Raw genomic sequence first — 12,459 nt, 5'->3', positions numbered from 1 at the left:
ATTTTGTGAAAGGAGAAAGTTAAAGCTTTGACCAAGAAGTTATTAATGGTGCAAAGGGACGAGTGGCTCTAGTCGGCCAATCAGAAGATCAAGACCGTGGCTGCTAAGGTCGTCCAAGTGTTCCAGCTCACTGAAGAATACAATATTGTTTTGTTAAGCTAGTACTGCAAAAGCTTCGAACTGCTGAGGAGGTACTCTGTGAAACATGGTCCGGGGGTTGATTTGGAGAACCTGGACTTTGAGTCCATAAAGAAAAGGAGGCTGACGAAGTTGCTCAGGCTATGATGATTGTCTTCCATTAATTGCTACGTGAACTTTTTGTTTTTTGTTTGACCTTTGCCTTATGGTCTACCTCCCTTAGCCTTTTCGAAGTGATCCATATCCTTTTAGGGTTGTACCACTTAGCTTGTCTTTTCAAGTGGTTTACATCCATTTAAGGAATTTTATCACTTAGCTATTTTTAAGTGATGTACAACCATTTAAGGAATTTTATCACTTAACTTCGTCAGTGATTTACATTCATTTAAAGAATTTTATCACTTGCATTCGTTGGTGATTTACATCCATTTAAGGAATTTTTTCACTTAGCTTTGTCAGTGATTTACATTCATTCAAGGAATTTTATCATTTAGTCATTTTTAGGTGATTTACATCCATTTAATGAATTTTATCACTTGACTTCGTTAGTGATTTACATCAATTTAAGGAATTTTATCACTTAACCATTTTTTGGTGATTTACATCCATTTAAGGAATTTTATCACTCGCATTTGTTGGTGATTTACATCAATTTAAGGAATTTTATCACTTGGCTTCGTTAGTAATTTATATTAATTTAAAGAATTTTATCACTTAACCATTTTTGGGTGATTTACATCCATTTAAGGAATTTTATCACTTGGATTCGTCAGTAATTTACATCCATTTAAGGAATTTTATCACTTGGTTTCGTCAGTGATTTATATCCATTTAAGGAATTTTATCACTTGGTTTCATCATGTGATTTACATCCCTTAGATTAGGGAATTTTATCACTTGTCCTCATCATGTGATTTACATCCCTTAGATTAGGGAATCTTATCACTGGCCTCAATAATGCTTGCTGCACTTTGTTAGAAACAATAATAACCAAATAGGTAAATTGCATGTTGTACTATAATAGATATCTTTTGATGAAGTGCATTCTATATGAATCATAGAGAAGTATTCTATGATATATTAAAATTGAAGCTATTTGACTATATACTTCTTTAAACTGATCTTTGTTAGGTGCTTGCACCGTATATAGTTTTAAGAGCAATTTAAAAAGATTTTGGTGAGTTAGTAGAAATTTATTGAGACTTAAACTCATGTCTATACTGTGAACACGATCATCTAGCATTTAAAGTCTAGGAGACTTAATAGAACTTCTCAGATTCATGACAATGAAACATATGCTACTAATAATATAGTTGTATTGGTCGTGATAATTGTAACAATTTTATTGCAATATTTTCAATATGTTCCATATATGCATACTTGTAATGATCATGCAAGCTTGATATGCACTTAATTATAATAAGATAATATTTGGCATTGCTAATTAAAGAGAAAGAAATAAATGAGTTACCTCGACAAGAGACCTTAAATCACGATACTCTTGTGTACGTACCTCGATCTTTTCATTGTTGTAGTCCTCTTGACAAGTTTTAAGATCTCTTTTGTTAAGCTTAACATGCTATTTCATGTTTGAGGCTTAGATTTTTTTTGCTTCATTCTTTTGTAGGTTAACATTTTATTTCATGTTTGAGGCTTAGATCTTTTTTGCTTCATTCTTTTGTAGGTGACTAGACCACATTATTGCCCCCGTTTAAACATGAAAGTGCAATTCTCGTTGTTGGATGATGACCAAAAGAATGGACTGTCATGGTTTGTACCTGTATGTTTGTTCCTTTAGGCTTAATCTTAGTCCCAAATGAAACCTTCATAAAATTTAATGTCTAATTCAATAGAACAAAATTTAGAAACTTATAGACCAATGCCTATGAATATGTAAAAATAGAGATGAGGCAGTATGTTCATGATAGAACATTATGTATAAACTTATAGAGTGGTCCCAAAAAGGCACTGCTACTCTTCAAAATAATTGAGTAGAATGAAAGAAATAATTAGCTGGATAAATTATTTCATAGTGTAGGGTGATAGCAATTCAATTTTGGAGAGATAAATTTGGAAAATACTATCATCTTTAGGTGTGATATTTTCAAGATATGAAATTCCATAATCAATTTTTATGTTTCTAAATTTCTTTCAAAAGAAAAATCTGCTGATAATAAATAGGTATATATTGACACCTTAAGTCGAGGTGGCTACTAGTAAACGACATATAGGCTATTTACGAGAAACTTGTGTCTTATTTTACCTTCGTCAATTATATAGCATAACATATACTTACAAGGATGGCAACCTTATGAAATGATAAGAGAAGGTCATGATATGACTGCATATAATTCATGAAAGTACATCAATGCACACAAATAAGGGAATAAATTCTGGTATTCCAGCCTAAATGACATGCACATTGGTTGCCAAGTCCTTTTTTGTAGAAATAACCTACCAATTCGGTTTACATGGTAAAATATATCCACTTAACCATATATAAAAATCTATCATCTCATTTGCTTTCTTTTTATGAAAAAATGTTTCTTTCATTGGTTGATTATGAAATCTGTCAACAAATGTTTAACTACATAGCATACGATTGGCTAACTCTTGGCCTTTAACATAGAAATTATTTAAACAATAGCAACTACGGTGGAGCAATAATAAGTGTCGCATAACTGACTCGTAAATATGGCGCTAAAAGGAGGGTGAGATATCTAATATCTTTCCCCATAGTGTGGTTTGAAATATTTTTAGATTTTGCTTTATTTATTTTTTTAATCAAAATTTGCTCTATTCTAAGCAAGTAATGCTATAAAATAAATGAGAGGGGTAGGGACCTGACTTGGCAAGAAAACCTCTATGACATTCTCAACAGTTGTGCCTACGCCATGACTTTTTTCTACCAGATGATTTTTCTTATGTCGAGCCTTTTGTTGATCCATTTTGTCAAGCTTTACTAGGCTCATTTTGCTCCAAAAAATACTAACAAATTAATATTCTTGATTGTTCTCAAATGATGAGCTTAATATAGAGTACATGTCATTTGAGTCAAAATATACATTTGGCCGACTCCTTTAAGGAGCATTCACAGGGTCCTTAACTAATTTCTGTTTAATAGAACCACATGGAAATAATTTGATACTATTTAGTATTTAGAGACAGTAAGCTCTACTTGTATATCATATATGTGAGTCAGTACTTACTCTGGTGATGTTACTAGTGCGAGCATAAAATAAAAACATTGTACTTGTATAGCTGCTTCTATTGAATCGTACATGTGGATTGTGATACCGTAAGAGTCCCATATTTTTCCCTTTGAATGCTTGAAGGTATGGATAGGTATAGATGGAATCATTTAAGTTTTCCATTCTCAAAGTCAGAGCAACATATATTTATACATGGAAAAGTTTGAATAGTAAATTTTGTTTGTTTTATTGTGGAACATTTCAAGATACAAAATTTCATAATATTTTGAAAATGATTTATGCTTAATTATTGCAGTTCTTTGGGTCTTTCAACCTCAGTCCCACCTTGCATTCACTTTGAAAATTATTTTGTGTGCAAGGCCGAATACATCATTCATGCATTTTATTCCTAAAGGTTTCTTTTAAATCTTTTCGGAATTGTTTCTTGAAAAACAAAGTTCCATTAACCAACTGACGGACTAATAACTCATGCATAACATGGTTAGAAACTGTAGAGCATTCTAACCATGTTATGCATTTTCTACTATACTTTTACAACCAATAAATAAACATAAATTTGGGGGATGGCCTTATGTTGTGGTTTTATTACTCATGAATATCGACCAAGATATTATCAAAGTACCATTTATTTTTCTTCTTTAGTGTACCATTAATCTAATACCATAAAGGGACACAAATAGTCTATTTTTGTTTTAGTTATAGCAGGAAATATAATAAGACCCTTTTAAAAAAGCCATAATTTGGATATTAAAGCCATAATATATAACTTATATTTAGCTTTAATGACAAGGATCTCAAAGAGACCGGTGTGAGTGTGACTTCTTAGCCATTGATTTTCTTCGAAGTGTGTAGGTTGTAGCATTTAAGGAATTAATTACCCTTGGCTTCAACACATACCCAATACCGATTGGGTTTAGACTTTCTTTCCTTGTTTTAAACTTAATTTCATATTTAAAATTAGGATTCTAAATTTGACAAGAAAATAAAATTTGACTTTTGCCTCTAAACGTCCAAAATTATAATTTTGGTAAGATAATAAATTTTCCTTAATGTTCAAGCATTGAGATTTATTACCTCTTGCAAGGCAGTAATATATTGACTTCATCTTTCCTATTTAAGCAAGATATGTTTAGGAAAAAAAGGGTGATAACTAGCAAGTGGCACCATACATGTGTCAATATGAACATAGTTGAATTATGTGCCAAACAAGTGTGTCTATCATCAGGCATGCAACTGAACAGTACATGTGAAATTGTGAATGATCAAAATGGGATTTGCACCACATTGGGTTGACTGTATTTATCTTAAGCAGCAGGTATATATTCATATATATATATATATATATATATATATATATGCACAATAAGTCTCATCAATTGTAGCTTAAAATTTTTTATTTTATATATTGTTATTTTATAAAGCTTTTAGCCAAGACTATGATTCCCATTCCTCCCATATATATATTTATATATATATATATATATATATATATATATATCACCATATATAGTAATTTCGGTATGATCAAATTGAGATCTAAAATAAATATAGAAAAACAAAGCTACGTTGGGACTACCATTACTATGGTTGACCTATTTGGAGTAATCTAGGAATTTAAAATCTTAGGCAAATGTAATAGTATCACGTAGAAAAATAACTTTAGGGAGAATAACCCCTTAAACATACTCAAAGAAAGGTTCAGTGGGTTAGGCCATGTATCTTTGGGGCGATTTTATCTTTGCTCTTATTTCTTATTTTTTTATTTTTTATTTTTGAATAAAGGTATAAGAATTACCTTGGGTTTTTGACACGAACCATCTCATTTGTGGCCAGGATCATTGACCTACATTAACATGATGACATTTTTTGCCAAATCACATCGAGGTGATTTGATTTGGCCTCCAAATTTCACTTGCTTGTCCCTTTGGGTTGGAAGACACTGCAAGACCGCTTTTGTCGCGGGTAGATCTGCTTCTATTAGAGGATCTTTACTCCACATTCCATCTAGCTGACCGAGACTAACTAAAGTATCATGGTGTTCATATCTTTTGAATGAACTAAGTGACCCTTTGTTATAGGAAGAGAACAATGACTTGTCTTTTTCCACAGACGGCGCTAAACTGATGATGTGAAAATCGTCAATTAGGTCACTCGTTCAATCTGAAGCATTAGACGATCTTGTAGAACCTGCAGGATAAAGGAGAGATAGATCAAAGAGACCACCGGGTTAAGCCTGGTGGGGGAGCATCCGATGCTTAAGTTTGTATTAGCCCATATATTTCGTATATAGATAATGTTTTGTAGTATTTTGTAGTAGTTTTTGACATACCTTAGTTAGTGAGACGTATTGTCCCTTTTTATAGGTGACTTAGGTAGCCGTTGTACATAAATTAGGGTGATTATTACCTTAATTGTAACATTCTTTGTCTTAATTAGAGTTTAAGACATTTGATGGTCGTTATTGAATGTGTTGAGTGGTTATCTTTGATGGCCTACTAATGATGCAAGGTCGTCCATATTAATGGACGACTTTAATGATTTTTCTGTACTCATCAGTTCTTATGCACTATTGAATCTCCCTATTTTTATAGTGAAATTTTCCCGTCATAGCCCTGGAGGTAGGCAGTTTGTTGAATTACGTAAATTTTTGTGTTCTTTGTGTGTGCTTGTTATTTAATTTTCGCTTATTTATTAATATTGATTTGAGTCTTGGGGTGCTATTTGCACAACAAAAGTTAATGATAGAGATAGGTTGAGCAGAGCATAGAATGATCTACCTTGTTCGGCATCAAGCTAAAACCTGCTCTACTTAATGTCCAATGTAGTGCACTCTTGCTCGACACTTCAGGCATATCCCAGGTTAGGATCAGATAGAAATGTGAGAATTTCAAATGTATATACCGTTAGCCAGATAGATAATCGGTTGAAAATTCCCACTTTGAGACTTGAGAACGTAACTTTTTTTTTTTTTTTGAGGAGCGAGAACGTAACTTAAGCCATCATACATCCAGATTACACGCCAATGGTTACAAATCTAAACAACCCTCATTATCACATGAAGAAATGGTCCAAAGGGTATAATAGTGTCAACAACTTTTAAAAGGAACCAACCTAGGAGAAAAAGGTAATAGTGTAATACATTCTTGAGTGAATTATTAATTATTTCACTACAAAAAAGAAAAAGAAAAAGGAGAAGTCTAACTTGAGCATCGGAGTGCCGGTAGCCGAACACTACACTAGCGTTCTGGACTTTCACCCTATTATCTTTATGCAAACTTCTCTAACAGCTTGGACTTATAATAGCTTAGACCTACAAAGTATTTAATTGACGTCAGTTGTGAGAAACATGCATTTATAACAACTAAAATTTTATGGTTTAGATCATTGTATAATACACGCCTTTTGCAACCCTTCATACAATTTTTTTAATTAATTTAATTTTTATATATCATTTTTCACTTTCTAAGCTCTAGGGTTAAAATGATAATTATACATTTGTAAAATTTCATAAATAACCCTAGCCATAAATTCGAAATCTCACATGGTTATAGTGCAATTCCTAGAAAATTGGTCTCTTTAGCTAATGTCCAAATTACTGTTTTATTGATATTCAAATGGTTGATCCATTGATATTCAAATGGTTGATCCATGATCATACCATAGACATGCATGCGTCAGATAATCTTGAATTAGTACTAAAAAATTAGTTAATTTCTAATGGAAAGGTAAAATCTTGTTGTTGGTTGTTATTGTTTGATTGTGGTAGACATGCAAGAATACAATAATTCCAGGATTTTAAACTAATGGGGCTGGAGTATAGGTAGAAAAAAAATTTTTCTTATGAGTTAGCAATGTGGAATTTACTAGTTTTCAATTATTAACTTATCTAATTTAAAAAATATTAGTTATTGCATTATAAGCAATGTCATGAATACCATTTCGGACTCTATTTTGAGTTGTTTATTGGAATTGAATATTTTGATACAGACCTATTTTAGCATTTTGTTTTGGGGTTTCCACTATTATATATATATATATATATATATATATAAATTATTAAGGATCTTAAAATTATAAGTCCATATTTCAATTAGTATATCAATTTTAAGCCTAAAATATATATTTAATACAAATGCTATCAAATTAACAATTAATTTTCAAGAATATAATATAATTAATTAAAATGTATCTATATAATGAAAGAAGAAAAAGGCATAAGCTAATTATTATTAAAAAAAAGAAAAAAGAAAACTAGGTGATAACGTGTAGGGGAGGGTAGAAGGCTTAAAAGTCAGCATAAAAATCTGAGCTTCACTTAAATACTAGTCAGGCTAGTCACGTGAAGCTCACAAAACTTAAAAAGTAAAAGAAAATAACACAAAAAACTAGCCAGGGTGGGTGGAAATTTTTAGTATTGTTGTTTAAAATGATGTGAAAATTATGATTTAAAATGTATTGTAAAAACATGTGTTTACAGTATTTATAAAGTAAAAAATATGTTTGGTATTATGTTTTAAATAATATATTTTAGTGTGTGAAAAAAATATAATTGTGTGTTTGGTATATGTATATGTGTTTTTTTTTTTTAAGCGGACAAGTGAGCCCCTTAGTTGGAATTGAAGAGAGAAACTCTATGTGTTGTTTAATCAAGTAGGTCCCATATTTTTCAAAATATTTACAAAAGTATCATAGAGCAACGTTGTTTGAAATCTAAAAAACTGGTAAGAGTAGTTTTCTAATTTCAGTGTTTAAATACCTTAAAATGAGCAACCTAATTCAAACACTCCTAAAAACACACAATTACGAGTCCAAATCTTCTGTACCATTTTCTGTATACTACTTTATATTCCACCAATTACTACTTGCCATGTTTTCATTTTACTTTCCTTATAGAATAACTGAAGTTCAAAATGGAAAGCAATCATACACATGGTAAGTAGTTATTGGTGAAACATAGAGTGGTACACAAAAATGGTATAGAGGATTTGGACTCCACAATTACCAAACATGTTGTTTTTTTAGAACTACAGTTTTCATTATTTAAACATTGAAAATGTTGTTTGGAAATTGGAATCACTTACCAAACATGTCTAAGAAACAGAGTTGAAGTGTTTGAAGGTTTGTAACCGTGGGGCGTGGGTAAGAAACCTAAAACGTGACTAGCATTTTCTTCTATAGAAAAATCTGATTTTCCCTTCACCATGCTCCAATCTGCACGTTGAGAGTTTTCTCTCAACAAAAATTGGTATTTTTTTAATCACAATTAATCTGCTGGAGAGTGGATTCTTTGTTTGTTTTTTTTTTTTTTTTTTTCCCTCACAAATTTATCCATAATCCATAATCCATAGTCACAAAGATTTTGGAATTGGATATTTTTTTTCACCATCAACATATTTCGATGACAATACTAAGAAAATAGTCCCTTTCGGCTTTTATATCTTTAAAAAATAAAAAGCACCTATTCTTTTTATCGCTTACTCATATTTCTAGTTTGGGCTGTGCAGCAAACGGGTTTCGTCAATCCGGTACAGTTTTGGCACTAACCAGGGCCGAAGGAGTTTGAAAAATATGAATTGTATGATTTCCTCGAGAAAAAAAAATGTCTTTTAATGAATAATGGGTCAACCTTAGCTTGGACCTAAAGTAAGTGGGCCGTGCTTGAGGTTAGTGTGGGGTGTCTGGCAATGAACGAATTGTGGTTTTCCACTTTTCTTTTAGGTTTAGAATGGGCTGGGCAGTTGGGCTCGCTTTGTGTTGAGAAACTCTTGTCCATGCATTTCTAATTTCTACACCCCCCCCCCCCCCCCCAAAAAAAAAAAAAAAAAATTCTTGTCTATCTTTTATCCAAAACCCAAAAGGCAAAAGTTAAACAAAAACCAGTCCCCACTCAATGTAATTATCAATTGTCATAAGAATTTTGGTTTAATTCGCAATCGCTTTATTTATTTATTTTTTATTTAAGGTGAAAGACAAGAATTGTAATATTGTAATCCTATGTAGATAGATCAATAATCTTGTAATCTAGTGGTACTTCTATATTGACTTATTGAGTAGTGATAGTATTTACCAAAAAGTGATTGTTTTTCGTTTCTAACCAAATTTAAAGCGATTACTTTTAGTCATTTTAGGATGATGACGTGCAATTTTTAAAATAAAAGTGATCACTTTTAAATTTAATGACTAAAATCACTAATAGAATGAACTTTAAGGATCAATAATATATTTAAGCTCAATAAAATAATAATAACAATAATAATAATAAAAATGCACTTTTTGAAATAAATAAAGTCAATTGAAAAAAAAAATCAGTTTCAATTTGACTGATTTTCACTTATTTTTGACCAAATTTTGAATTGGCAATTTTTTTGTCCGTGTTATATTTTTATGACCACGAATATGTCACATGACTCACATAGCACACTTTGTTCCCCCTCCCCCCTCTCTTACACTGTTATACATGTTCTTGACAACCCAACAATTTTATGGGAGAAGCAAGAAATAACATTAGAGAATCAATATTGGTGGCGGTAAAATAACCTCAAACTCCAATTTAAAGGCTTTTTTTTTTTTTGGCTACAGTGAATTGCTAAGACGAGTAGTTCTCTATAGCAAGAATCCATAAAAAAGAAGAAGAAGATTTTATCACATAGTTGGGTTTTGTGGCAGAGAGGAAGTGAGAAAGAAATTAATTAAAAAATGAATACTATTTGGCTAATGAAAAAAAAAAAAAAAAAAAAAAAAAAAAAAAAAAAAAGAAGAAGAAGAATTGATGTAGGGGTGTTATGAAATGGTATATTAAAATAGATAAAGTAGTTTTTTAAAATATTAAATACAAGACTTTTTAGCTCCACCTACTTGGATGCTCGGGAGTGATACACGCTTCACATATCAAGGAACTTCTCATTGATAACAGTTAGTGTTGAACACCAACTCCATAGTACTATTTCTCAAAAAAAAAAAAAAAAAAAAACTCCATAGTACTTGCATATATAACTGTTGTTCGTTCAGCTTTTCTCTCTTGCTGTCTCCATCAGGCATCAAGCCACATTTCAAGCAATTAACTTCTAGTAATTAATCGCTGTGTTGCCACTTGAGTGTAGGGCTGTCCACAGAAAACCGGTACCCGACCCACCCGAAAAAACCGTCCGATCCGACCCGAAAACCGGCCGACCCGACGATGGTGACGGTCGGCGGCGGGTCTCCGCCTCCAGAACCCGTAACCGGCGGGTCGGTTGGCGGGTTTTCCCCCCCAAAATCCGAAAAACCCGAACCGACCGGCGAAAACCCATAATCCGGTGAGAAACCCAGATTCCGGCGAGCAAAACCCAGATTCCGCGCGAGCAAAACCCAGATTCCGGCGTTATTTGATAATTCCGGCGAGTTTTGAGATGTATTTTGGCTAGATCTTGACTAGATCCGGCGAGATTTCGCTAGATCTAGTTGAGTTCTTGGCTAGATCCGGCGAGATTTCGCCGGATCTAGTCGAGATCTTGGCTATTTTCAGCGAAAACTCAAAGGATTTGGCCGATTTTCATCATTTTCTAGCCGGATTTTCTTTATTTTCCAGATCTCGACTCCGACCGAACCCGACCGCCGCTCGTTGATGTTCCAACCCGTCCGAACCGACTTCTCCGACGGTCGGCGGCGGGTTGAAAGTTTGCCCACCCGATCTGGTCGGGTCGGTTCCGGGTTGGGCACAAACCCGACCCGGACCGACCCGTGGACAGCCCTACTTGAGTGTATAGCAAATTTGCAAATGCATCAACAAACCATAGGCCTTTAGCAACGAATTGCCAACCCTATGCATGTGCCTAGCACCGAACCCAAGTACATGTCTATGAATGGAGGGCTTGGCCTGTGCTACTGCCATCTACATGACACTGCATGTCGTCGATGTCAAGCCCACAACTAGTCACAGGGGCGGCCCAACATGATTTGGGGTCTAAGGCGAAAAATTTATGCGGAGCCTTTAATATGTAAATATTAATTAAACAAAATTATTTAATACTAATCAAATTAAAGTTAATTTGATACATTAAATACATAAATAATACCAACTAGACTAATGTTAATTTCATATAGAGAATTGAATATCATAGTTGAATTATAAATATTAATAAAAAGAAATAAAAATATATTGCGATTGAAAAAGATACTTTATTTTGGATATAAGACGATGCATAGTTAAATAAAGTTGTAATCTAATTTTTAATTTTATATTTTGATTTTAAGAGAGAGAGATAGATATTATTTGGTGTGTGACTTTGTAGGATATTAGTTTACAAAAATTAAAGTCTCAAACTATCAAGGGAGATTAATCTATAATTAATGATTTAACACATTTGCAACATCTTTTTGAAATATTTTAGGGTTTCAATTGAGTTAAGGTTCTATTGGTCTCGTAATTTGAGAACATTAATAGAAATGAAAAAGAAAAATGCGCTAATTAAAAATACTATAAAATTTTCAAAATATAATGGGACACTGTCTCTCATTGATGAACTTCATCAATTTAACTAATGAATGTTTATATCACTTATTTGTGATTAATAACATGACAATTTGTAAGTCAATAGTAAAATTTGTAGTACCCTTAACATCACTAATAAAAAAAATGTACAACTTTTAGAAAATATATAAAAATTTGGGCCTTTAACTATGAAAAATGGGGTCTTTTTTCTTAAGAAAATTTTTGTTTTTTGGTGGGGCCTTAGGCCTAGGCCTAACTTGCCTAGGCCTTGAGCCGGCCCTGACTAGTCATTACCACCCATATCAAATAAAGCCATAACTTGCTTGCCCATGCGCTAGCAAACTCTACAAAACGCATCCCCACAAGTAGGCAATACAGTCTGTGTTACATTCTCACACAAACTTGGGATGGAAATTCTTGTTGATAGATCAAGTTTGTATTATGTTGAGGTAAGGGTATTTGATTACATGGGTAAATGAACACAAATCATTTAATCATCATGTTAAAACCTTTAAGTTTTAATTTGATCCATTTAATATGAGAGTTGACATGACACGACATGACCTATAAATATACTTATTAAAAAAGTCATTTTATATTGACATAAACACAATTATTTCAACCCGTCTATAAAATAAA

General features: G+C 32.5%; 1 long non-coding RNA gene across 1 annotated transcript; it reads left to right on the top strand.

The window, feature by feature from the left end:
* The first annotated feature begins 1,604 nt into the window (after positions 1 to 1,604).
* LOC126690863 (uncharacterized) lies at positions 1,605 to 2,163 on the top strand. The gene is made up of 2 exons (XR_007644754.1): positions 1,605 to 1,765; positions 1,823 to 2,163. It is a non-coding gene; the product is annotated as an uncharacterized LOC126690863 (long non-coding RNA).
* The last annotated feature ends 10,296 nt before the right edge of the window (positions 2,164 to 12,459 follow it).

This window comes from Quercus robur, chromosome 7, assembly GCF_932294415.1.
Source record: "Quercus robur chromosome 7, dhQueRobu3.1, whole genome shotgun sequence".
Classification (NCBI taxonomy): Eukaryota; Viridiplantae; Streptophyta; class Magnoliopsida; order Fagales; family Fagaceae; genus Quercus; species Quercus robur.
The sequence above is the reverse complement of the archived record's forward strand: the minus strand, read 5'-3'. Positions and strand labels throughout refer to the sequence as shown.